The sequence below is a fragment of the Oreochromis aureus genome, linkage group 9 (genome assembly GCF_013358895.1).
Source record: "Oreochromis aureus strain Israel breed Guangdong linkage group 9, ZZ_aureus, whole genome shotgun sequence".
Classification (NCBI taxonomy): Eukaryota; Metazoa; Chordata; class Actinopteri; order Cichliformes; family Cichlidae; genus Oreochromis; species Oreochromis aureus.
Window position 1 is genome coordinate 25,150,865 of NC_052950.1, and position 27,839 is coordinate 25,178,703.

Consider the following 27,839-nt stretch of genomic DNA (forward strand, 5'->3'; position numbering starts at 1 on the left):
AACTGTATACCAGGAAAATGCTTTGTTTTTGTTTTATTAAACTGATATAAATGTCAATTCAATTAATTTCAATTTTATTTTTTTATAGCACCATATCACAACAACAGTCGCCTCAAGGCGCTTTATACTGTAAGTTAAAGACCCTATAAAAGTAGAGAGAAAACCCCAACAATCAGATTACCACCTATGAGCAAGTACTTGGAGACAGTGGGAAGGAAAAACTCCCTTTTATAGGAAGAAACATCCAGCAGATCCAGGCTCAGGGAGGGGCAATTATCTTGTTGAATGAAGATAGGATAAAAGACACTGTGGAAGACAACATCGTGTATTAAGGTGATGTGTTTAGCCTAGTGCAGTCCACATGCCACCATAGGAGTCTCTGCTGGGGTTTCAATAGTCCGCTGAGCTCAGTGAGCTGTGAAAGATTTTACCACTTGAAGTGGTAAAACATGTTGCTTTTTCAGTTTGATAAAGGTGAGTAAGCTGAAACTGACAGTTTTGTGCTTTGAAAAAGTTATGGCTAAAAGGGTAACATTTCAAACTATTGCTTAAATAAATAATTAATCAACAGTAAGTGCTGCTCAACAAGTGGTAGTGGACATTTCCAGTAAAAAATCTTATTTGATTTTCACTGAAAACTAATCAGCTATTCTTCGAAGATTACCTCCAATCCCGAACTGCTCATTTATAGTTTTGTACCACATTGGGCGTACTGAGGCATGAAACCATTAGGCAATGCCTCCCACTGAGACAGGTTAATGTTTACATACTAGAAATATAAGCCACTTTTGGCTGTTTCCTTATTCACAAGGGGTTGCCATAGCAGGTAGCTCTGGGTGTGTGATTTAGCAGAGGATGCCATTCCTGAAACAACTCCAAAGGGATTTGCGTCTCCTCTCAGAACTGAAGCGGGGATCTTTTGCTTGTTAGGCAAATGTGTAAACCACTATACTATGGAGCCACTTGGTTAATGTTTACATGCAACGGGCAATTTTCTGTGAAAATAGTTTATCTATGGGTGCATGGACCTTGGAGATGACACTAGAAGCATTTTAACAAGGTTTTATTACAAGCAGTGCTCGCTGGAGGCGCACATTTGTGCTCAAATGAGCACAGAAGACAGCTAAACAGCCTAGTAACATCAAATCATTCCTAAAGTAACAGAATATCATGAATCGGCTTATACTTTTTTTGTTCTCGCACAAAATTAGGTCACGTCTGATACCAAGAAAGGAAACATTTGCATCCTTTGGTGTCACTGCTGCTGCTGCTTCAAACTGCTGCAAATTCTGATCCGTACTGGTTTTGAGTCCTCAGCAGCTGTAGTGAAAAGCGGCGTGAACAGAATGCTGATTCACCCCATACTGCCACAATAACCCCCTCACTCACTCCCCCTCCGCACGCAACCACACAGACGCATAATCCTGCCGACATATGTACTTAGTGCTGCGGTAAAAACAAACAGGGATGCTGTTTCTACGTTTCTCTGTGGAGCTGAAAAAATCAGCAAAACCAGCAAACGCCTCATCCATGAAAGCGTAGACCCCTTTCTTCTTTTGAGTTTAATCAAGAGCAACAGTCTCCTAGAGGCAGAGTGCAGGATGCGAATAGGACGTGTCTGGATGCTGCTAAGACTCCTTGGCTTGGGTGAAAAACCTGCTTGGAAAAGATGCAGCTCTCTTTGGTGCAATGCAGACAGGGCTGGGAGGAGCATCGCCAGTGGGTGGAGCTGTGTGAGCATGCATGTATGTGCGATCGTGTGATTGTGGGAAGGTGTTGTTTTGTTTACACACTGCACACTGGCCTTTTTGCCCGCCCCCTCAGGATCTGTTGAGGTGATGTTGTTAATATCACCCATATGATGGAGAAGAATTGCTGATTGTACTGATTTTTATTTGTGTTGGTTTGTTTTCTGTAAATGCACACTGTATATTTAAACACAGGCAGCCTGCTAAGAGCAGTTACGTCATACAAGACGGGCAGAGGAGGAGTGATAATCCATCTGACAGAGAATCTATAGATCACTGGTGTGTGTCGGTCACCCTCTCCATGAAACCCTTGTTCCTCAGTGGCTGATTTAGCTGAGATGGATAGATGAATAAGTTGAGATGAATATTTTTCCTCTCAGTGTGTGATCTAAAGCATTAAAACCCCCACCACGTCCTCTTTCTCTCCTCTTCCATAAAATGGTGAGCCCAGCATATTTTTGTGTTTTCCTCACACAACCCTGAGGCATCGCAGTAAAAGAAGCGCTAATTGGCTGCCAGTTCAATGCCAGAGCACGTGATTGGCAGGCAGCACAAACAGTGCAGGCTTTACAGTGATAATGATGCCCTCTGTCCCCTATCAGTCAGCCTGTGTGCACAGCTTTGTTCTCATGCTGATGAGATGATACTGCATTAGCATTCAGAGCAGTTCCACACCTATGGTCCTTTGATAGCATGTCAGAGATTGGCTGATCCCTGATTTATTAATCAGCAGTGATGAATTGCAAGCAAAACCAATTTGACAGTGTCATAGGGGAGGTCACAAGAGGAAGATGGGGCTAAATTTGCTATTTTTTGGCAGTCTGAAATCTATTTCACTGCCATTGTTTGTCTTCATCGCGCAAACGACATCCATCTGTTTCTCGCTCTGTGTTTTCTTTTATTTTTTTTTTAAAGAGGCCTGTGCATGCCAGAGAGGGTGGCTCACTGGTTGACTATGTGTTTACTGTGGTGATGGAGAATGCAGTGGACACTCCCGCTCTGTAATATGGGGCCCACAGATGATTGGAAAACCATCTGATGCGAGCAGACAAAAGGAATGGAAGTGCAAAGGGAAAGAGACACAAAATTAGAGATCGAGATCCTAAAGTTGGAGCAGCTAGAAGGGGCAACAATACAGGACCAGAGATGGAGTGAAAGAGATGAGGAGCACGAGGCTTTATTGTTTCCAGCTGGGCCCGGGTGTGGCCATCATGGCCCGGAGACCTGCTGCGTTTACTTCTGCTCCTTCACAGTCCCTGATCCATCTGCCAAATGGCTTCTCTGTGTGTTGTTTTGTTGCTGCAGATGACCCTGCACGTGTTTGACCTAATAGTGATTTAATTCTGCTGTTGTGTGACATTATTTCTCATTGAAATTGTTCAATTTTAGGGATTTATGTGCAGATTGTAAACGTGCAGGAGCAGTGTTTGGCTGCAGTGGGTGCCGGTTCCTTGGCAGAGTGATTTGTTGAAATGCACGGAAACCCAGGAACTCCAAATATGTGTCTGCAGCCTGTAAATCAAACTAGATGCTGCTGTGACATGTTTTATTGTTTGTTCAGGGTCAGCTGAGGTAAAAACTGACAAGGCTGCAACTTTGTCAGCACTTCCTGTCCTGTCAGGTTACTTTGTATTCTCATTGTCATCACTGTTGTCTTGTCTTTCATGACAGGATGAAAGACTATTATATGTACATGAATACTGTACATTGTATACGAGGTAGTGTTTTCCCACGCATACAGTTTACTTAGCCAGCCCTTTGAGGTATATTAGTGGCTGCCTAAGTAGATTTTGCAAGTCACTTCAGCATTTTGAGGCCAGACTGTTGAGGTGGAACAGGGTGGAGTGGACCCAGGAGTGGAGCTATTCCCTGACCTGGACCACTCCAAGTCCAAGAGGAAGAGTAAGCGCAATGATACAACTGTTGTTGTGATTTAGCCCTATATAAATAAAATTGAATTGACATTGAATTGAATTGAAAAAAATATCTAAGCATCTCAGTGTCTTGTTCACAAGTGAAGGGAGACTGACAAGTGGATTGGTGCAGTGTAAACTGTGTGCCTGTTTGTTGTGGTGGGGAGAGAGCTGAGTGCAAAAGGCAAACTGTTAATTTATTGGTTAATCTGCGTTCCTTCCCTTACCTGTGGCTATGAGCTCTGGTAGTCACATAAAGGATGAGTTTGTGGGTAGAAGAGGCAGAAATAAGCTTTCTTTTAAGCACAATGTAGGTCTCCCTCAGAGTTAGGTTGAGGAGACTCAGAATACAGCTGCTACCCCTCTACATCAGCATGAGCCAGTTTAGGTGGTTCGGGCATCTTATTAGGATGACCCTGAACTTCAACAGGTAACAAACTGATGAGCAATCAGGCTGCAGCCTCCATTTCCACCTATTCATGTTTCTAAAGTCGAATCATTGTGGCAATCGCTTTAAAGTCTCTATGTGCTGGTTTTCATTTTCGCTTTGTGCTGTTGTCTTTGGGTTACCAAGTACCAAGACAAAGATCATATGCTTGTTCTCATTAGCAGAGGGATTTGTGTTGATTTGTAGAACTGTAGCCTATATGTTTATATTGTTAAGTGGTAATTGTGAGACAATGCGTTTCATGTCATTTTACAGAGAAATATGAAAATAACATAACTTTTACATTACTTTTAAGAAACCCCTTCTGTGTAATATGTATAATAATATGTATAATACATACATTGAGTAAACACTACAAACAGGGAAATAACTCCAACTTGCCCAAACCATTATTTTTTAAGATAAGGAATTTACCACAGAAGCAGGTGATTAATTCAACTTTTTTTTTTTTTTTTTTAATTTTACTTATATAGCATGAAATCGCAATTACAGTTTCCTCTAGGCGCTTTATATTGGAAGGTAAAGACCGTACAATAATACAAAGAATAGAGAGAAAACAACAATCATATGACCCCCTATGATAAAGCGCTTTGGCAACAGTGGGAAGGAAAAACTTCCATTTAACAGGAGGAACTGCTCTGTTTTATGTTGTTACAAATAATATATGCTTTATTCATTAACTAGTTTAAACATGCATGATTGCACTTCATCCTGCTACCATAAATGAAATTTTAATCTATGTGAAACACTGATGAGGAATGTTTTCATTGGAGTGAAAAATGCTTTGGTTTTCTGTGTTTCATTTTCCAGAAAAGTAAAGAAACACCTGCAGCTTCAGCTTGTTTCATTATTCACTAATAATTGTGTGGAGACACTGTGTACAGCACATGTAAAAAAAAAAAAAGAAAGTTAAGCATCCAAACAGTTACGGGAAGAAAACAGGCAGCCAGATGGACGGTAAAAAAAACCCCATTAGCGAAAAACATGGCTTGAATTGACTTATATTAGGCAAACTAAATTAGAAAGCATGGATTCAATTAAATAACATAATGGCAGACTTAAAACAGTTGCTTTTGTGATCACTTTGATGGATAGCCTGTGACAGAGGGCTGCGGGGTGGTCAGTTTTGGTGATCTGTGCAGGATTCAGTTTTAGAAAGATAATGAAAGTGTCGCTGACAAGTCGTACAGCCACAGCGGTTATGAAAACACCGCTTTTAAACCAAAGTATTCGTCTCTCACCGCACAATCCTCCTCTGGCAGCCTTTTGGTGCAGATCTCGGTCGTGTGGTTTTTCCTCCTCTCTCATCGCTTCATTATTCAATTAAGCCGTAAAACACATGTTAAGCTTGACATTAACCGCATGGAGGAGCCCCTATTGGGACGAGAGCAGTAAAGCTCAACCGTGGGCTCTTATATCATGCTCTAGCGGCTGCGATGAGACTCTCGGCCTGGTTTCCATTTCGACTAGGGTGATGCTGCTCAACGGGTGCTGCTAGTAAATGCTCATGGCTTGAAGGGTGTAGAAAGCCAGGTTGGCAGGTCTGGGGTGGATGAGGAGCAGATGGTCAGGTAGAAAAAGTGAAGGCAGAGGCAGGAAAAACACTTCAGTCTATGTGGAAGGAGGCTTTTCGTTTCTGTTGATGGAGGTCAATGGGTATAATCCTAAACACTGGATGTGCAGGAGCTATTATGTGTAGGCTAACGGGGTCAAGGAACAGTAAGGCACAGAGCTGTGATTCTGGTGCAGAGATGCTCCCATTCAGCCAGCCCATCAGTCCCAGAGGGGCATCCATCCATCAGCTGAGCTCAGGGCCCCTTCGTCTCAGATTTGATTGATTGCTGTTGACTGGCACTAATGGACGCAAGGCTGCTCACAGATGTGTGATTCAAATACTCTAATGGATGCATAGACACACAGAGAGCACATTGAATATCACATACACATTTTTATAAATTTACACACCTCTTAGACACACTTATTCTGGGCCTTTCTACAGTCTCCACATTCCACTGGCCGTATCTCACTGTAGGCCCCAACTGCTTTTAATCAGCCGGGTCACGAGGCACTCCAGATGGGCCTCAGCGTTGGGTGGGACCGCCGCGGACGTGGTGGAGAAGCAGGAGGAGGGGGGTTTCAGCTCGTAATAGTCAACATACTTCAGCCCCCTCTCCTCTCTCCTCAACATCCCCTCCCGTCCTGTATTGCGTCACCCTCCTCAGAGACCTGTGTTGGACAGCACGCACTACACTGGCCCTGCCGTCTTCAGCTCATGTATTTCTAAGGCTCACACTTTTCCAGCGGTTTAAAAGCAAACATTTTCCATCATCAGACTGCATGTTCCGAGTGTTTTGAAAGGAGCACTGTGTGCCTTTGGAGAACATCATCACAGGATGTGCTTTTATAGCCTCAGCAATGATGTAGGTGTACATTGAAATGTAGTTGCTGAGTTCAATGAGTGCAGTGCAGAATATCTTGAATTTGAAGACAGAATATGTGCAGAATGTGGCTTGAGTCTCTTTAGTCCAGGAATCCGTGTAGAAATATGATCTTGTGGATGCTTTGCGTCCTTCTTTTGCTCAGTATCAAAGGAAGAAGTTGGCTAAGGAAATTTTGTGAAGCAAAGTGCAGATCAGCAGCCAAAAAGTGGCTGAATGAAGGATTCTACTGGCAGGTGTAATATTCACTTTACGACTAGCAGACAAGCCATAACAACATACAGCAAGCACGCAAACACAGTGAGTAATTTTATCCATTCAGTTGGTTAACTACCACAAAAACTGGCCTTTGTCAGCGTATCATTATGCGGTCCAGGGCTTTGATTCGCTTCGAGTTCAGTTGTGCTTTGGCACTGTTTATGACTGTTACCTGGATACTGTAGTACTAATCTCCCCTTTCCTCTCTCCCTTGATGTGGAGGTGTCACGTTACGGGGACTGTTGTTGTCTCATTCTCAGCTCAGGCCTGTTGGGCTGATACTCGTGCAGGCCTATCGGGCTGAAGACGTGCACTCTGGCTGAAGGTCACAACACATCCGTGCTACAGGAAACGTCTGGGATGGTCAAACACAGGTTGTTCCTCAAAGCTCACCCCAAGCAGAGCAGTTCATAACTTCATACAGAGAATGTGGGTTCAATTTACAAAATGTGGTGTTACATGGAGCTCAGTAGCAGTGGTTGTTACCCTTCACTTTATGTAAATTTTGCCAATTTAGCAACTTTGTCACTGATATTTCCCAATTTTCACGCCCCTTCAGTGGTTTAAAAAAAGTCTGAGGGATTAGGATTAGTCTTTGTTGTGTTTTTTGAGGGACAGAGCATGCATTGTTATTATTTTCCTGGCCTAAAATAGACCTATTTATGCAGTTGGGTCATTAGACAAATATGCATGAATTGTCCATATGTGATTAAAGCAGTCAGTCAACATTTTGTTTTAAGCTTGAATAAATTAAAAGCCCACTTGTAAGAAACTTTACATTTTTGAGGAAAGCCCAAAGCACTTTGGTGGACATCAAAATCCTTTACATGCAGGAAGAAGACTTCTGACTGTATGGTGATTGTTGTCTGATTCTTTGTTGCTCACCCCACTTGGTTAGGTGATGTTTTGATCATTAGCTATTGTCTGCAAACGAAGCTTTGGGAGTCAAAAGTGGTATTTTTCCGGCAAGTGACAAAGCCATGTGGCTATTGTATAATTAGGGCAGATGCAAACAGGGAAGTCCATTTACGCAGAAATGCAGAATGTCAAAACCCCCCAAAACATCCCACTTCCAACCATGAACATAATTGTTTTTTTACCTTATTTAAACATAATAATTATGATGGTGCAAGAGGACATCTAATCTTATTTTATAAAGCAATGCAGTACTTGTTCACTCTCTGGCCCTTTGATTGGAGAACGGCTGCTTTAGCTTTTGCAGCCAGTTTATTGCAGTGAAGTCCTGAGGCAGCAAAGCAGGGCTATAAAGTGACTCCTGCCACTATTCCTGATGTGATTGGTGGAACATTCCTGTCAGTGGGATTGACTGGGTGAGGTTTACTCTGTTTAGCAGCTGATCTCGGCTCTCCTAAATGGATTAGGAGTCGTTGTGCGTACAGAGTAGGTGTTAGGTATTCTTTGACGGCTGATACTGTTACTTAAAGTTATCTGTGGCTGTATTGCTGCCAGTCTTGTCTCACTCTCACCTGCTCAATTGGTCCATGCCAATTTAGACTTCCAAGGTGCTAAACTAATGAGGTCTGGATTTAGCTGAACCCCTGCTGCTTTGCCTTTATTTGTCTTTGCACGTCTTCCTTGAGAGCTATTTAATTGTAGCTTTTTGCTTTTACAGCAATCCACAGCCCTCTTAGTATCACTATGTGGCAGTTTCCTACTATAAACACGTTAAGTGTACCATTGCTACGTTTTGAACTACTTTCTCTGCTTTTCCAGGTTTTTTTCCTCCAGAAATTAACCTTAGATTTTTTTTCATGTCAGTTTAGATGGATTAAGTGTCCAGTAAGCTTTTCTGCATTTACATTAATGTGAAAAATAACCTCCAGACAGGAGACTAAGACTACCACAACAATGACCTGTTTAACTTGTCAGTAGAAAAAGAGAAGACAGGAAGTCCAGGAGATGGTCCACTAGTAAACTGATCATGGATAGCTTTGTTCTTGTAGATAGAAAAAATCCATCCATCCATCCATCCATCCATCCATCCATCTGCTTCCACTTATCTGGCACATTGGCCTAAAAGAGTACGGGAAAACCCCCCAAAAAACAGGTGTTATGACTTAATGCTGTGCATTCACATGCTTTAGCCCTGTGATAGGACACCAAGCTGTTCCCAAGTCTTGGAGAGATGGTGTCCGGGGTGTCCTGGGTCTTCCCCTAGGACTTCATCTGGTTAACACATGCCTGAATCATTTCCCTTTAGGACACAGGTGTCGAACTCCAGGCCTCAAGGGCCGGTGTCCTGCAGGTTTTAGATGTGTCCTTGATCCAACACAGCTGATTCAAATGGCTAAATTACCTCCTCAACATGTCTTGAAGTTCTCCAGAGGCCTGGTAATGAACTAATCATTTGATTCAGGTGTGTTGACCCAGTGTGTTATCTAAAACCTGCAGGACTCCGGCCCTCGAGGCCTGGAGTTCGACACCCCTGCTTTAGGATGACCAAAACACCTCATTTGGCTCATGTATGGAGGGGTGGTGGTTCTACTTTGAGCCCCTTCCAAACGACTGAGCTCCTGAACTTGTCTCCAAAGCTGTGGGGTGTCTGGGCTTCACAGACAATAGTAGGGAAAACACTAGGTTTAAAGGCAGGAGGATATATTTATACTGTAAAAGGATAAAATGTCTGTTTCTGTCCAGGATAGACATAATAAGTCTTCATGGTTGTGAAGAATTGTCTGGTAATTATGTAAAAAGAAACATATTTTAAATTTGTAATTTATATATCAGTGAAATCATTGATTTTTTTAAATCAAGAAGTATCAAAACACTGTAGGTTTGTGAAATAAACAAAGACACTGTCTGAAGCCCTCCCACCTTGCCTGACTCGGTGCCTTTGTCTCTCGGCGTCTCCTCTAAGACTAAGTGTCTTGTGTGCTGCTCTCATATAACCCTTGACCTTTAGCCTTAACCTTGAAACCTAACACCATTTTACATGCCAGTGAAAGCTCAGTGTGTTTGTGTATGTCAGTGTTTTCGGCACTGTTTTCTCTTTAGTTTTAATATGTGTGAAAGCTGCACAAAAGTCCTCTCTGTCTCCTGTAGAAATCACCCGCCAGCAGATTAGAAACAGATTTAATACTTAATCACTTAACCACCATCACTGACTTCTTCTTGTACATACAAACACACCCATACACACACATACACACAGGCCCTCTCCCTCCTCCCATGGTGGTGGCACAAGCAAGTGGCAGTCAGAGTGGTTTGCTTGTGAAGCCATCTGGCCTTCAATCTGGACTTGCAGTAGCACCAACAGCCCTTTCTCTTTCCCTTTTACAGTAGCACATAAGCTCACACATGTGCCTTATCCCAGTACAAACAATAGATGCTGCTGAGTCACAGTTTTGGAAACCTTTTTTCATATGGACATGCAATTGCTTGTATTGTTGGGCCCCTCTTTTATATTCTCGAGTTTTGTTTTCCTTCCACTAATTCTGCTAGCCTGCTAGTCCTTTTTTTCCAGGAATGGTTTATGCTCATTTGTATATATTTGTACACATTATTTATACATGGTATGTTTGGTTGAATATTTTATGGTTGCTGCAAACCGAGTTTTCTTTGAGGGGAGGTAGTTAAGAAGCACAAAGGGGACTCTCCCTGCACTGGCTGTAAATACTGAGGATGTTGACACAAGAAGAACGCAGCTGAAATAATGATGCTCACAAATAAATTAACCAAAATGTCAGTTTTAAAATAACTAGGCAGCAGTGTTTGTTATTATAAGCTTTAGTTCAACTAAAGCTTATAATAGCAAACTAAAAAGTGCTAAAAAATGCAGCAGAGTAACAAGGACTGATTGATTTTAATTCATTTTTAGATTGTATATTAATGCTTAGGTCATGTGAACAGCCCCAAGTGGGGAGTAAGGAAATTTGTGACAGTGAGACAGAAAATTTAGATTTCAAGTTCTACGACTGTGCATGGCGGCTGGCACATATGTTAACAATTACTGTTGATCCACACTTTCTTCCTCAGTCGTTCTGGTTAGCAGTCACACTTCAGATCCTTTAGATAATGTTTGAGCCTGAGCACAACTGTCAGAGCAGCCGGATGTTTTCCTCTAAAGTTTAGTAAAGTGAGTATAAAATTGACATCTCATCTTATGCCAAAAGAAAATTGTAACAAGCTTAACAGGCTACAAACCACAATTTGCTAAGAGAACATCCTGAAACCTTTTGTGATCCAAGCTCCTCTACGTGGCCATGTTGAAGGGATTTTACAAAGCTTCTTCAGGACCTTGAGTTGTTTGATCAGTGTGATAAGTCCAAAATATTATAGAAAATGTGCAGCGTTGTTCCTCTATTTCATAAACGGCTACATTCATTATTTTAACAGAGAAGGAGTCACGGTTATAAGATAAGCCTGGTATCAAAGTGCAGGTAAAAATGAGATAACTTGCTTCAAGACTCTCGAAAATGTACCAAAAACAGACTTGTTCAGTTCAGTTGAATAAGTTTGAATAATTTCAAATTCAGTTAAAAGTAGTGCTGTCAGTGTTAATCTCATTAAAATGACGTTAACGCATGCAATGAGCTAACTGCGCTGACGCGTTGATGTCATGCAGCCCCACGCACGGGGCGATCCGCGTTAACTCGTTAATGGAGATTTGCTGTGTTAATGCGGTTATGGCGTTAACGTCATTTTAACGAGATTAACATTGACAGCACTAATTAAAAGTAAAATTATAATTGCATCATGCTTGATATTCATTTTGATACCAAAACAAAATTAGTATCACATATTCTTAAATTTTAAATCCCTAACATAGTGGCATTAGACAGTTTATTTAAAATGTTAACATTGACTGAAATTGTAGGATGGTTGCCAAGTAGTCTGCATAACGCTATTATAAAGGTAGTTGCATTAGCATAACCTTTTATTTGCAAACATTTTATCTTGTGCACGGATAGTATAAAACATTTTCATCTGGGTCAGAAAAAAAAGTGTCTTTAACCTGCATTTTATATGGAGGCCACCAGATGGCGATAGCTGTGGTTGCAAAAATTGTTCCGGGTCCTTTAGAAGTCTACAGGAAAACAACTTTCTGTCTTTACCTTTGTAAACACTTTCTTGATATGCCCACTCACTCATTTTAAGTAAATTTGAATTAAAAATAAATATAGAACTACATTCATTAGCTAATGAGAAGTCCGTTTCATGGTCCGACCTGCTCCCCACATTACATCTGTTTTTTGTTTGTTTTTTGCAACCAAGATGGTGATTACAGAAGTGCTTATCTTAAGGCTTCAAAATGGGACTTCAGTAAGAAATAGATGACATCAAAGTAGCCACCTCCGTGTTTTCTACTGTCTGTGAGCCAATGCTAGTTGTTCTCCAAAAGTTGATTCTGTTCATCTGGACGTAGAGTTTTCAGTGGGAGAAATGTTTCGTCAATCATCCAACTGACTTCTTCAGTCTCAGCTGACTGCAGGTTTCCCCAATCTTATAAACAGTACATTTGCATTATGATGAAATGCTAGTTGTTCTTAAGCAAAATGGTAACATGGAGAAGGATATAAAGTACTTCCACACCAAATTCTTACTGCACTAGTCACCATCTTTCCCATTTGCTGGGATTCTTCTGCTTCTTCTTCTTCTTCAGCAGGTAAGACTTAACACTTGTAGGTGTCTGCTGCCTTTATCAGTTCCGGAAGAATTGTATCCTAGGTATGTACACCGCTTACAGTACCTGCAGTGCTTCAGAAAACCAAGTACTGACATGTTTTCTGAATTTATTAGAAAGATCTCTTATTAATTCCTAGTGTAATTCCTATTCTGATCCTCTATATCCTAGACATTAAAATAACCCAATTGTTGTTGAAACTGTAATATTAATGTTGATATAAAGAAGAAACTAACAAAAAAAACCCCTTCCAGCTTAGGTGGAAAGTTCTTGGGGGATTTGCCCACATAACTCATTATCATAGACTCTGGACATGTTTGATATGAGCAAGGCATTACAGGTTAAAAGTGTTTAAACATGTTTAAGAAAAGCTATTGTTTAAGTGGTTCCTGTAAAAGGTTACAAATGAGACCAGTCAGAGTGGTCTCATTTACTCCAGATTAAAAAAGTACAGTCACACAAACATACGTGCTGCTGATTTGTCGACTGTGCGGCTTCAGAGCTTTTGTCCTTCTGGACAAACATGGGAGGAAAACATTCCAGTGAATAATGGCTTGAGCTGCTCCGTGCTGGAGGGAGGGAGGTGGAAAGCTAAATAGTCTTTTCTTCAGCTCATCTGGCCTAGGTCCTTATTACATAACTGGGTTTTGTTGGATAGACTCACAGAGAGCAGAATAGAACAGGTCTAAGAAAAGCAGGGACCTGTGTAGCTGCAAAGAGCCTGTGATGTCAGCTGAATACATGGATGCTGTTTGTGTAAATACTCTGCATTAAAAGAATGCTTTGATCCAGTATTTGTGTGATGGTCCTTCTTTGAATGAAACGAGACAGCCTTTAGACTCGAGCGGATACAAGATGTTGGTCAATAATTCAAATGCGCTTGTTAAAACCCAGACGGACATCAAACAGCATCAGTCAGGGAACTGTTCTTCTCCAGGTGACGTCAGTGCTCAGCTGAAAGACAACATTCTTGTCTCCACAGCTAATACAGGACATTACTGTTCGGCCACACCTGCCCCGCCCCGTACAAATCCAATGTCTGTCTCTCTTTCTGCAGCAGGTCACACGAACTCTCATGAACTCCACCCTGAGCGGCAGTGCTGGCTGACGTTAGCAACAGCTATGCATGGTCCAGACCATTTTTCAGTTGAGTCCATCATCTCTTGGGGCTCTTAGTTTATCTGCAATCCCTTATTTCACCCTGAATTCATGGCCTTATCTCACTGATGTCTCCTGGCCCTCCTTTTTCTTCCGAAGACACTAACTTGGAGCGTCCAGTTTCTGAACTGTTCCCTCTGTTTTTCACTGCCGCTTCCATCACATCCTCATTCCGATCCTTTCTGGAACGACATAGCGAGAAGTCCTGACTTCCACCTGTGATTAAAGTCATGGCAAAATCAGACAAAAATCACATTTGATCATTCAAAACACTGGCAAAAATCCCTAGGAGATACAAAACTACTACATTCATTCATCCATCCACCCACTTCCTTCCACTTATCTGACAGACTGGCCTAAAAGAGTGCGGGAAAAAAAAGAACCAGACAGATGTTATGACTTAATGCTGCTCATTCACTTCCAGTTGTTCAGCTCATATCACTCCATTTATATTTTCAAATTACACTAGGTTAATTCAATCTCTTCTCTCCTGCTTTCTCCCTCCTAGCAGGAGGCAGTTTATCAAGCCTGTCAAATTCATAGACTTCACAACTGCTGGCATGCGATCCTCTTTGGATCCACACAACCTGTGACCAACACATCAAACATAAACCTTTGCCATGTGGCTGTTCCTAACTTGCAACAACATATGTGGTAATGCAAATACAAAGTGATCAGTTAACCCCAGCAGCGCTTTGTCTAACAATGTTTCTGGTGCTGATGCAGCTTTACGTCTTGTGCCATTAAGGAGACAAAAAGCTGCTGGTGCTGCTGCTTTTTTCCACAGTCAGTTATTCATTTTCACCATGAAATATTGAATTTGTTTTAATATTTGATTATATAATTGAATCTGGAATATTTGTTGCTTTAATGTTGATCCATCATAAATCAAACCCGGATCATATGCCACCCAGCGAGCTGAGAAGCAATACTTTTCCCCAGCACCCGAACCCAAGCAGCTATTAATACAGATATATGTTTTCTCATAAAGCTGAAATTAGACAGTGTAATTCTTTTCCAGAGATCCTGTTTGTTTGTTTTTTGTTTTTTTTATTTTTACATATTACATCACATCTTCATAGTGGCACAGGCTCATGTGCTGTGTCGGACTGTTACTATGCAACAACTGTGGTTTTGCAGAGCCAGTTCAACCAAACACCACCACGGTCATTTTGATTGAATGCAACATGATGTCACTGAGTGACTTGCTGGGCGTGCATGTCAACGTTTAAACTGATGAAGCTTCTGTGGCTAAACTCGGCGGTCTGATGAAGTGCAGCAAAGGGCGTCTGGAGAAGAGGGGGAGTTTAGAGGACACACCCATTGGCAGAAAAATGAGAGATGAAAGGAAGTGGATGAAGGAGGAGGGGAGATCTGCAGTACTGTATGTTCTCCAAGTCAGGCCATGTGTATGCAGGGAAAGCACCATGGTGTTTTCCAAGGACCATCATTCCTTTCTCACACACTCTGGGCTTCCACATTCAGAGTGCTCATTTTCTTTAACTCTTCCTCTCTGTTTCTCTCATATTCTGTCTCACCATTCTCCATCACACAGTCCCTCGCTTCCTGGGTCTTAATAGTGGTGTAATTTACAGCTCTTGGTCAGCCCAGCACTGTGTGTGTGTGTGTGTGTTTTAAAGGGCGTGTCCCACAGCCCTCATCAGTGTTGGCTCGAGTGCAGAGTGCCTCTTCTCATAACCAGTACCAGATCTGTCACATACCAGATCGGTTACAGTCCACTAAATGCAGAAATGCATTACAGATTAAATTATCTTTTATATGTTGGCGTTAGCATTAGTCAAATACCCATAAATGTTTTGTTACCAGGACTCATCTATTAGTGAAAAGAAGGCCCTCAGCTGTTATTTTCATTATTAGGTAATAAATTAAATGGTAAATTACTAAAATTACAGGGCATCAGGGCTGGGTATTAATATTATTTAAATCTCAAGTATGATTTTGGTTTCCAGTGATTACGAAAACACGATAATTGAGATAAAATGAACTAATTTCTGTTATAAAGCTCTCATTTTGCCTGGTGTTATAATTCAAGCACACGCCTTTACTTTACAGAGGTATGCTTTCACCCCACCCTAACAGCCCGAACTCACCGTCTCAGCTGAAGCCAAAATTATGGAAAAACAACCTTTAGTCAATGTGGTCTGTCTAGCGCCATGTAGGTGAACCTATGGAAAGCTGTCAGTTGGCTGACAGTTTTGGCTCGTCATTGCTCTACTGGCTGCTGCTGCCTGAGAGTCTTTTTGCACCCATCTGAACCTGCAGGCTTCCTGCAATGGAGCCTCGGGCTATACAGTCCTCGCAGCAAGAACAGTGAGGCATTTTACTTGGTAAAATTGGAATTAATGACTAATTTTCATATTTTACAAAGCCATCCAATGGGCTGGATCAAACCCTGTAGCAGGCCACTTTGACGATCCTCCTTTAGCAATTGAATTGAAATTGTATTTGAAACTACATGTTAAATACATCATAGTTGGTTACATTTCAAAGAAAACATGAAAAATTTATATTAGGAAGCCAAAAGCCTGAAAAGTAGTGACACAATCCTGTATGCAGGGTCACTCCTGTTCTGCAGAGCTGTGTGTCAGCCCTCTCTAAAGTAGATGGCTCTCAGCAGTAATAATTGCAATCAAGAGAATATTTACTGCTGCTTTCAGCAATGTGCTGCACGTGACAGAAGTAAACATGAGACATTGCCAGACAAGCTGAAAGTGTTCATATCAAGATGAATATTTCATATTCTGTTATGTAGTAAAGGGTATTTTTAGAGCTTGGTAGCATCTCTCCAGTTGCTTATGAATTTTGAATGGCAGCTTTGAATATTTCACCAGGCGACTAGAATAGCCGGGGCTGGATGCAAGATATGACAGGCTTGGTATTTACTGAGTGGTGCAGTGACAGGTGATCGCGCGCTTCATTCTGCCTTGTCTTTTTATTAATGGTATCTTCTCTAATCATTCACTAATCGTCTTCTTGTAGCAGTTAAGTGTTGTTTTGATAGCATCACATGATATGATTTGCTCTAAATTAAATAACGGATGAGTTGTAGATTAAATGTAAAGCATGTGATTAGAGCTGAAAAGAATATCAAATTAATCAATTAGCCGATCAACAAGAAAAACAATTTGGCAACTTTTCAGTTACCAGTATTTGTTATAGTGATTTAAACAAATAAAAAAATGAAATATTCTCTGGCTCTAGTGTCTTTGGATGTGAGGATTTGATGTTACTTTGATGTTACTTAGTAAGGATGGTCTGAATTAGGTATGCACCAATCAAATTCTGGGCTTATATGAATAGTGATTAAAATAGTAATTTGGATAGTTAGTGCTGATCAAGTATTCATTTCTGCACATTTATTTTTTTATATTGCTTAATCTCTCAAATTGTGCAAGGATAACAAAAAAATCTTCAATGCACATCTATTCTGAAGTATTTCAGCTCTTCATTATCCCATTAAAATTGATAATATTAGCTAAATACGCTCACGCTTTGTTAGGTATACATTGCTAAATCCAGTTTGGACCCTCTTTTGCCTCTTGAATTGCCTCAGTTCTTCTTTGTATAAGTTCAACATGATGCTGGAAGGATTCCTGAGAGATTTTGATTCGTACATATGATGGCTTCAAACAGTTGCTGCAGATTTGTCAGCTCCACATCCAGGATGTCAATCTCCTGGTCCACCATATCCCAAAGGTGCTCTTTTTTCACACCATTGTCTGTAAACCCCAGAGATGATTATGTGGGAAAATCCAGGTAGATCAGCAGTTTCTGAAATACTAAGACTAATCTGTCTGACACCAACAACCAATGCCATTTGACAATTAACAGTTGAATTGGTATACCTGATAATGTAGCCAGTGACTATAGGTTGATAGTCATTATTTAATTTCCCATAGTAAAGACAAACATACATGTGAAACAGGGTTTTGAAATCCCAATAATCCCTCATTTAATTATTAAAGTAGTTTTAAAAAGGTGCTAAGTCGGGCATTCTGCTCCCATTCTCACAGGCCGTCATCAGCCCCCAGTTAATCCTACATGTGTCATTATACACTGCTTGAACTCCTGCTGCACCAGTTAAACCACAGTGACAGCCTGCACTACATTATCTTTGCTTTAATGAATCATACATTTTATTAAATGAAGTTTCTTTATGCTGAGCCAAATGTATCTGCCTGGCTGGGCGCTGTTCTCCCTCCATGTGTTGTCACCCATTACACCGTCATTATGCATCCGTCAGGCATGCGTCTGGAATGAATGGACCCTCCACTCCTATCCTCCCAACAGCAGCCTCAAACCTCAGCTATGGGAATTGCAAGATCAGCTTACACTGTTGCTATATGCGCTCTTTATGAAGCGCACGGTGGCAAATTGGGGTGATACAACTTCTCAAAGGAGCCTTTCAGACGGCTCCAAAGCCAGAGTTTACACTCAGGGTGGACAGCTTAGCCTATGTACCATATTCCCACATTTCTGACTCAGGTGTTTGTCCGCACGTGCCAGTGACTGATTGATGATGTCTGTGCTCAGTTTCCACATGCGGGTGGTTTATGGCGTTCTGGATGAATAGGGGTATCTTAAGTACGATGAATCCTGTTTCATTTTCATAGGTTTTTTTGGGGGGTTTCTGAAGCTTAAACAGACCCTATAGAACCGCATTTAATCACAAATCCTGTGTGTGATGTGTTAAATCTGACCCAGTCATATCAAACTGCTCCCACAGTTAATCCCTGGCAGCATCTGCTACTGTTGTAGAGTCATTCACACCATTGCCATACTACATGGTTAAAAATATATTGCTTAAATGAGAGTTCTTCATGTCGGGTTCATTAGTACTGGTTGTAGTTGTACTGGAAATGGAACAAAGCAGATATGTGTGAACTGGTGCATTATTCTCCATTATCCATCCATAATCTATATCCTCTTTGCCCTCCAGTGGGTCACGAGGGGTGTTAGAAATCCCAGGTGACATTGGAAGAGAGTTTAAAGTCACCAATAATTGTGTATGTATTTATTTATTTATTTTTAGGAATTTTCAGAATCACATGGTTTGAGAACCATCTGTCACAAAATCAGTGACAGAATGGTCGATGTTAAGGATAAAAGGACAAACTGGGTTGACTGTGAGTGAACATCCAGTCTTCTCACAATTCACTTGTTAGTTTTTTAGTAGCAAATGAAAGATGCTTGTTATGGATTTTTTGCAAGCAATTTGAACAGCTGCAACTTGCGAATGTTTAGCGGCTCTGCATGATTATTTATCACTGCAAACAAATTCTGCACATTCATCTGCAACTGGAAGCTTTTTGCTTTCTGTCTGAAATCCTCGAGTAGTATGAGTTCTGTTCAACACTTAGATTTGAGTAGATTTTCTTTGCACAAATGAAAACGTATGATGGCTTAGCTTTTTATTAGCCCATTAATAGTTTTTGGCTACACAGGAAGTCTTGAAAAATTGACCAGTGTCCACAGAGGCAGTCAGCAGGCTAGCCAATGGGTCCCATGTTGCTTGAAACATTAGCTGATCTGTCTGATCATTTTAACGCTTTTTTGTTATTATCCCAACTCGTTAAGATCATCATCTTGGTGCTCTACTCTTACTCTGAAAATCTGGATAGTCCTAGACTGAAAAAGATGTAGTGTTTAGTGTTGAGAAACCTACTCTTTTATTCTTTGCAGAGAGTCAGCCTTAAAATCTTTATGATAATGCAACACAAAAACAGGGTTGTCAGAATCTGTAGATTGTTACTTTCTGGGAACTTATTATTGCAGTGTTGTGTATGACTTTCAGCTGGAGCTAAGAGGCTCAGAAGAGAGCTTGACGCACACATTGTCTGCTTTCAGCTGTGTCTAATTGGTAGATATGTGTGTCCTTCGGCATTTTGTGTGAAGCTTGTAGTGATTACTGTGTGCCAGTCTGATAAATATTAAGTTATAACCAGTCAACCTTCTTGGCCCAGTCCTTTTAACTGGTGAGCTTCACAAACCCAGTGGAAAACACCTAAAGGTCTACCCATTTGCTTGTCTTTATTGCTTTATAGCTTTTAATGCAACCAAGTGACATGACTGAAACACATATCCTGATTGCCATGATTTTCCAAAAAATTGTGTCTTACACGCTTGAGGTTACATAATCATTTACACACATAGAATTCAGAAGAGCCAAAAATAGGGACATAAGTCTGAGATATCTGAGGGTTAAGCAGGGCCATGTCAGACCTGCTTTGTTTGCATAGGATCGGCGGCGGGTAAGATGATGCATGTTGACCCAGTGAGGCGGACTTCAAACAAAGGTTTATCGCACATCTCTGTCAGTCCGACAGGAGCATTACTGTGTCTTCATTAACGCTCTGAGATGATCTGGGCCTCTTTGTCATCTCACCTCTCCTGAACCATATGGTTTCTCCCTGAGGGAAACTGCCTGAGCGAGAAGGAGAGATGCAATAATTAAACATCGGCAGCGATTTTTCTTTTTCATTCGAGAGGTGTGGGTCGGGCTGTCATCAGAAACATATTTGCTGCTTTTCTTGCTGTGTGAGAGCAGCTGCTGAGGGGTGAATGTGCAGACTACTGAATGCTTGATTGGCAGAAGCATTTGTCTGAAGGTGCCTGGGGACAATTGTCCAGATCAAGCAGGGCTCCTTCACAGGGGAGCTTGCTAATACACCAAGCTTATGCAAACCCCCCCCCCACCCCTGCCACCCTCCTCCTCCTCCTCCTTCTCCTGGACCCAGGCTTTTGTCTTCAACTGTTAGTTTTTCCATGAGTGTCCAACGCATACTTCTCACTGCAGCCGACCTGAAGGAAATCCCCTCTGTTTTTTTTTTTTTGTTTTTTTTTTCTTTCCTGGAAGTTTGAGGCTGTCATGCAATTTCTTCTCTGCTCCACACAGATGGTCTCCATAGCAAACTGTGGATTTTGATAATTGTTTTTGCCAGTGGAAGAGAAGTGATGCACTGGTTCATAAATATGTCGCGGGCATGACTCACAGGGAGTCGGACTGGTAGATTTTGAGATGTTGCATCATGGCTTATGTTTGAGTTGGATCCTTTTTAACATGAAAAGAAAGAAAGCTTGTGCTAACTTCCTCCTCATGACCAAAGCATGCATGAGAAAAGTCCGCTGTTGTGTTGTTGGAGGATTTTTTAGCTCGAGGCTTTTGACTTTTGAAAATCGATTGCAAATGTATCAGTTTTTTAGCAGTCATGGACATGAATTGCCAGGTATTTATCATGTCAGTAAGCTCAAATTCACACGTAATGTTTTTTGATAGGAAGTAAGTAGAAGTGAGGCGTTGCCATGGCAAACAAGGAAACAAAGATTAACAAGATGCATCTATTGATGTATTTGAACACAAACTTAAACAATAAAAAGACACTTGTTCTTGATCTTATTTATGTTTTTGTGCAAGCTTCTCCTATTGTATGTTCTTATTTGACTCACTAAAGTATTTTTGAGTTTTACTGCTTTAAGGACACTGTTTATACTATTTCTAACTGCAACAGCTTTGCTCGCTTTCTTGCCTTGTCCTTATTTACTATCCCTCCCCTCCAGGAGAAAGAGGCTGGTTGTGCATGTACGCCGAATCTCTGTCCTCCCTGGCAGATAAGAGTGCAGTACAATTATATTATAACCCCTTACAAACAATCCCGTTGCACTCAGATTTGGGTACTTAACTGAGCTTAAAACAAGCTCAGTCTGCTTGGATATCTGCCTGATCAGCTCAGCAGCCTGTTACCTCCCCACAGTAGTCACTTGCAGGGTTCGTACCCCTTCTATACCCCTCTGAGACCATTATGAAGAAGGGCTTTATGGGTGTGCAACAGTGTGGGTGCAGTCTGTCCCCTGTCCCTCATTAGCCAGTCCTTTGTTACAGTAAGCCATACCGCGCGGATCCCAGATGCAGCATGTCCAGATTAGATCTTACACCCGCCAGGAGTCTTGAAAAGCTACCCCTGAATCGAGCCTAATCCTCCTGCAAGACTTTCTCTTTTTTTCTGGCTCTCTGCACCACACACAGACACAAAAACACACACATTCACAGCCACAGATACATAGTGGGTAGCACGCACACATACACACAGCAATTGGAGACTTCAAAATTACTTATTGTAGTTTTTGGAGCCTGGTCGGTGCCTTGTGTCTTTAATCCCCATCCAGAGATCCTGTCAGCTGCACACAGACCACAGGCCTTTTCTCCTTTGTTATACAAATAAGAGCTGCAGATAATCATCTAATAAATCCGAGACTCCAAGATTTGAGTGGATTAAAATGAAGCAGCAATTCGTTTCCATTGTGTTGTGTCCCATAGAAATATAAACATCTGATATGAGTTTAACAACTGACGAAACACAACTTTGGCTGTTAGATTTTGAGGATATTTCTGTGGTAAGAGTTAGCGTACTCCTTTACAAGTAAAAGAACAGGACTAGCTCCAGCTTGTTTTAGGCTATCCAAATCCAAAAATCCAAACTGGACTTGATCTTGGTCTGGCCTGGTGTATAAGCATATCATCTTAAAGACTCATAAGTGGTCTTTAAAAATCCCACACTAGTCCCTAAAAAGCTTGGTTGTTTCTTCATCTATGTCTTTATTTCACCACAGCTGCAGTCTTTAAGTTGTCTTTGGCCTTACAAGTGATGTTGTGTGAAACCACAAGGCCATTTGTAGAATTATCAGCAGGGGGGACTCCAGTACCTAATTTTCACCAGTATGGTGCCACTGCCAATGTGAGCCAGTTTTTGTCCTTTTAGAACGCCCCAGCATTTCAGGACTGTGTAGAACTGAGCACTATGGAGCAGAGACTGGGCTTAACACCGCTCACAGTTGTCAGAATAACAGCAAAGCTCATGCTTTAGTCGTAACATCTTGTGCCAGTCTTCTCAGCAACACAATGCCAGCACTAGATCCAGTTTTGGTGCTTTTTGAGAACCAGCCCAAGATGGCATTAGATGATTAGATTAGATGGTACTCTGCAAACATGCAAAGCTGTAGACGACTACAGCTGTCAAAATCTGTCAAAATACAATCCAGAGTGAACTGTGCTGTGTAACGCTAACATGTCACAGGTGTGCCACAACAATGCAGAGTTATTATTTATTTATTTTCTAGAAGATATGACTGTGGAGCGATCCTTGAACCAAACATTTCAAACTCTATGGAAGTCATAGCAGTTTTCATGGGTGGATAACCAAAATGGACAAAATCTACTTAGTCCTTAGTTTCATGGTAGCAATTTTGGCACCAGCCTTTTGTTTTGTTTCAGAACGGGTTTTAGATTAAGCAACAACACCAGACTGGTCAAAAATATGAACAGAACTAGTCTTTTTTTCTGTGTAATCGATGGATGCATGGAGTTCATGAATGGGCAACAACTCTGCAAGTCCAAACTGCAGTGTGTTGGGTTTAGGCAACAACAAGGGCAGTGACCAGCAACAATCAGTAAACCCTCTGTCTGATGGTCAGTTATTCACAGTGCCACCCTCCACACACACTGATAGAATTTCACAACCATCCGTGACTGGCCTCAGGTTGTTTCTGTCAGCTGGTCCAGGCTCGGGTTGTTATTACTGCTTTTCTTGGGTTGACAGCATTGGACAATTTACACATTTGTGTTGTCTCATAAATTTCTTCAAAGCATTTTCGTGGTTGGTGTTAAAGAGCTGTTTTATTATGTGTTTGAACATGGGCAGCGCCCCATTAACCTGTTGCAGCTCTTCTCTGTTTAATAAACTGAATACTTTTGGTTTTGTGCTGTGTGAAAGACACTATAAGGTTGACAGTTTTTCAGATTTCATGACATTTTATGAAGTTTATTTAGTGTTTTTTATTTAAAGTTAATGGCATTTATTTTATTTCGCTGTCTTTGTAAACTAACAAAAACATAGGCTGTGAGCTACACAAAAGCCTGAGAAAGACTTGAGTCTTTAAGGGCTTTGTAGCATTAATGTATTTTTTTTTTGGTAGTATTAGACTGCAAAGGTTTGAGCTAAGTGTATTTTATACAGTTAAGTCACAACTACACAAACATGGAAAACACTGAATTTTTTTTTTTTTCTGAATAGATTTTTTTCTTTGGTTGGCCGCCTGATGAATGTTGCCATGAAATGTCTCTGTAGACACAGTGCTTGCAGCAATTATGGTAATTCACTAATATGCCCTGAATTATCCCTGAAGCTGTGAATATTTCAGCCTACAACCCAATTTCCCCTAATAATGGAAAAAAAAAAAACCCAAAGCCAAATCCACAACTCAGTACTTTTTAAAGTTTTTACTACTCCTGTGTCAAACTTTTATATCCATAAAAGTACCTATTATGGTCTTCCTTATTTTCTGTCAAATATATGATTACAGTGCTGCACACTCATATTGAAGATAACCAAAATTTCAAATGCTGAGTTAGGTGTATGTGCAAATAATCCCTGTGAGACAGTAAACACTCATTTTGAGGCAGCCGTTTATTATACTCTTGGCTCTGCATGAAGTCAATAAAGGCAGATCTCCCCTATGCGGTCGAGTCAGTCACACAGCTCTGGGTGTGACCTTAGAAACCCCACCCACCTACCGTTCAGACGTTTTGTTTGCAAGTGGGAGATAGTCAAACAAAAGTTTGATAAAAGGGAGAGGAACTAAAACAGCTTGCACCGAGGTTCACGGTAAGTATTTATAACTGTAACTATAAATCATGTAAAGCTGCTCGAACTGAGTTCAATAAAAACATTCAGCTAGAAATGAGCATATCAGATCCCTTTTAAGTCCAATGTGAAGCAAATGATGACATCACAGAAAGTCAAAGGAAATGATAAACAAACAGTTTTCATAGCTCAAGACACAAAAAAGAAAAAGTGCTAGAAAGATGAAGTTCATTTTATTTCAGCTTTATTTGATAGACAGAGTTTAGAAAGGACAGGAAAGTGAGGGCAGAGATGCGGCACAGGGCCGCGAGTCGGATTCGAACCTGGGGTGGCCACGCTCAGTCGTATGGCGTGTGGTTGCCTGCTCCACACAATGAGCTAAACCGGCACCAAGACAATTAATAAATAAATTTTTTGACCATCCATGTAGAAATTATTTGCAAAAAAGAAACTAACAAAAAACCCCAACTAAAACAAAAAGAAAGCAAAAAAAGCAAAGAAAGTGCTGCTGCACAAAATGAACAGGATGGGAAAGAAAGCACGTAAAAGGACACTGTTCTAATTATTAGGATGTATGAAAGTTGTCATGTATACTTCATAATATCCTTAAATGTGACATCCTATTTTTACACTCACATTCACCAATTTCAACTCAACTGCTAAACTCTGCAAAAGTTGAAAAAATAAAGTCACTTCCTGAGGGTGGAAAAGAGAATCTGTTACCATAACTGCACAAAAACACACAAAGAGAACAATTATGTAGTTATTTAAACAGCTAAAATGGATTATTTCAGTGGAGGAATGCAGGGGCTGCACCAAAGCCCAGTAAAGGAGAGATAAGAATTATTCTTTTAACTGCGAATCATGCACAGCTGTAACACATGACCCCTTTAGGTCCAGTTTGTGGCAAATCATCACCTTCTGTGTGTGTTAACATTAAAGACGTCAGGAGAAATGAGACGGACAGCCAGCGTCAAGCCTCAAATCAGCACTAGTTGCTGTTCCTCTTGATCACGGACACACACAAACCATGAAATCACACTGAGAACACCCGTTTCCAGTGGATGGCATTGTTGTGGTCAGGTATATTGCCGGGGTAACGGCATAATATTTCTGTGTGGCGTGTCTGGTTCTTTCTGTTTGCTTGGCACCAAGCGTAATTCCCAGCCAACACGAATTCATTTTTCTTATCACGTGTTTTAGATTTACAGGAATTCAGATACATATGATGTGGTTTGAAACCCTATAACGGTCTGAAATGCATTAATAGAGGTAAGAAGTCTTGTTTGGCTTGAGCCACAAGCGGTACCTCATGACTTTCCCCCCATGTGTGTAACACACTGTATGCATCTTGTATATAGCCATTCTTCTGAGACTTAATCCTTGTTTTGGCTTCCTCAAGTCAAGTGTCTCAGCTGGCTGTGTTTGGCGACTTCTATTTCTGCTGTCTTTTCCATACAGCATACCGCATGCTATATCGAGCTGAGTGAATGTGGTAACAAGATGCTCATAACCAAACGCGGAGAAGGAACATTCCACGACTGGGTTCCTGATGTTGTTTTCATGGTCGCTGCTGTCTCGGATGGCAAATATTCCTCAGAATCAAAATAGGCCGGTATTTACATTTTCTCTCTCATTCGAAACGACTTTACAAACCACGCCGGCTGTTGACTGATATGCATTAGCTGTTGCTAGAAGTGAACTGCTAATTTGTCCAGTCATAATGCTTCACTCTGGAGACACGCCGGGCTATTAAAGATGGCACCACTTTGTGTAAAGCGCACTTATTGAACATCGGAATCCTGACGTTGCTGTTGGAGCGGCACAAATGCTCCAGAGAGCGCTTGGATGAAAAATGTGATTAAATATTAAATTGATGTTTGGGCCGTGCTCTCTTCCGGAGAGAATTACTAAAAGGTATGAGAGCTGAGGTCATCGCAGACATCTCACTGCTCCTAAAATAAAAGGCAGTTGCCGAGCCTCTGTGGAGCTTGAGAGGTGGAAGGATTTGAGAGGTGTTCCCTTGGGGACGTATGAAGGCGTTGGCCGTAGGGTTGCAGAGTTTAGACTTGAGGGTCTAATTGAGAACAAATTGTTCTGGGCAAAGAGGCGGGGTATCGCTGTCATGCTCAAGGTTATTTGGGGGTATATATAAAGCGCGGCTAATGTTGAAAAGCTCAAATGCAGTTAGTGGTTCTTGCACCAGTTGTGTCCCCTCATGTCTGCAGACAGTTAGCAGAGTTTAAAATACCAGAGTGTGCATGCAAAAAGATGTCACAGGTGAAGGTAGATAACCTTCTGTGACATGTAAGACCTCAAATTGTGTTTGTGTGGGATTTGTTTTGTCTGCACAACTTTATTTATTGTGCTAAAGGTGCCTCACAGATGTTCTCAATGACTTGCTACTTCCAAGACATCATGTGAAGTAGTAATGGATTACGAGACTACCCGACAGTCCCTGGTTGAATTCCAGTCTAATCTGAGTGCATCTTATTCCCCTGCTGTCTTTCCCCACACTTTTCAGGAGGAAGCAGCTACAATGCTAACGCTGTAAAGTGATCTAAGAATCCCACAAACCTCTTACAGCCCATTTCCTGGAATGAGTTGAAAGCTATATAATAAGAGATGGGAAAGAGATCCATGCTTTTTGTTCAGTGTATAAATTAATTCTAAAGTTCATCTGATTATTTCAGCAGTCGGAGAAGTCAGATAAAAGGGAATTTTAGAAATGACACTTGCTCGCTCTGTTTCCTCAGGTTCTGTTTCTTTACTCATGGAATAGTAGCAGCAGAAACACCACATTAACCTGTTATACTGTTATACTTTCGCACATCACCTCTTATTATTTCCTGATGTAACAGTGGATGCTCTTATTAAAGATGGTCAGCATTTGTACTAGTAAACACTGAGCCTAAGGCTTAGGCTTAAGACTGCAGTAAACACTGTGGTTCAGACAGGTTTTTTTTTTCTTAGTCTTGGCTGTGTATGAACAGTCCCTGAAAATCTTAAACTCTATTAACTTTATTCAGGCATCTGTTGTTTGGCTTTGGACAACCGCCGCTAACTCAGCCAGATTGTAGGCAAATGTGGCCAGAAGCCTAATAGGGACACGCTGCAGATTAACTTTCGCTTTGTAGCTCCGCTTAACTGTATGGTTTCTGTTAAATAAGCAAATAAATAAAGGGGAAATATGCAGCAGTCACCGTGTGTTTGTGCAACTTCTGGTATTCTCTCCGACCACCGTGTGTGCCACCCAGGCATTAGCTCTTTGTAGTTGCCAGATGAGCTGCAGGCATGTAAAGGTGGGTGGATTATTATTAGTACATTTTTGTGGGTTATAGATTTCTCTGGACTATATACATTTCCTTATCTGCCTTAGGCCCACTTGCCTCCTTCCAATGATGAAGTTGTTCATTTTTCCTGTCAGAGAACTTGAAAAACTTTCTGAAACTTTAAATTTGAGAACATTTTTTCTTACCTTTGACTTGTATGCGCCTTTTGTTTTCTCCTTTTATTTGTTCTTATGATTTATTGATTGCCCTCGGCACGTGTTGGTGCATGCGCAAGTTGGCAA

General features: G+C 41.1%; 1 protein-coding gene across 1 annotated transcript in view; it reads left to right on the forward strand.

Moving 5' to 3' along the window:
• The window catches only part of LOC116324428 (rho GTPase-activating protein 21-like), a 99,384-nt gene that overhangs the window by 16,754 nt on the left and 54,791 nt on the right, over positions 1-27,839 (forward strand). The window lies entirely within an intron of this gene.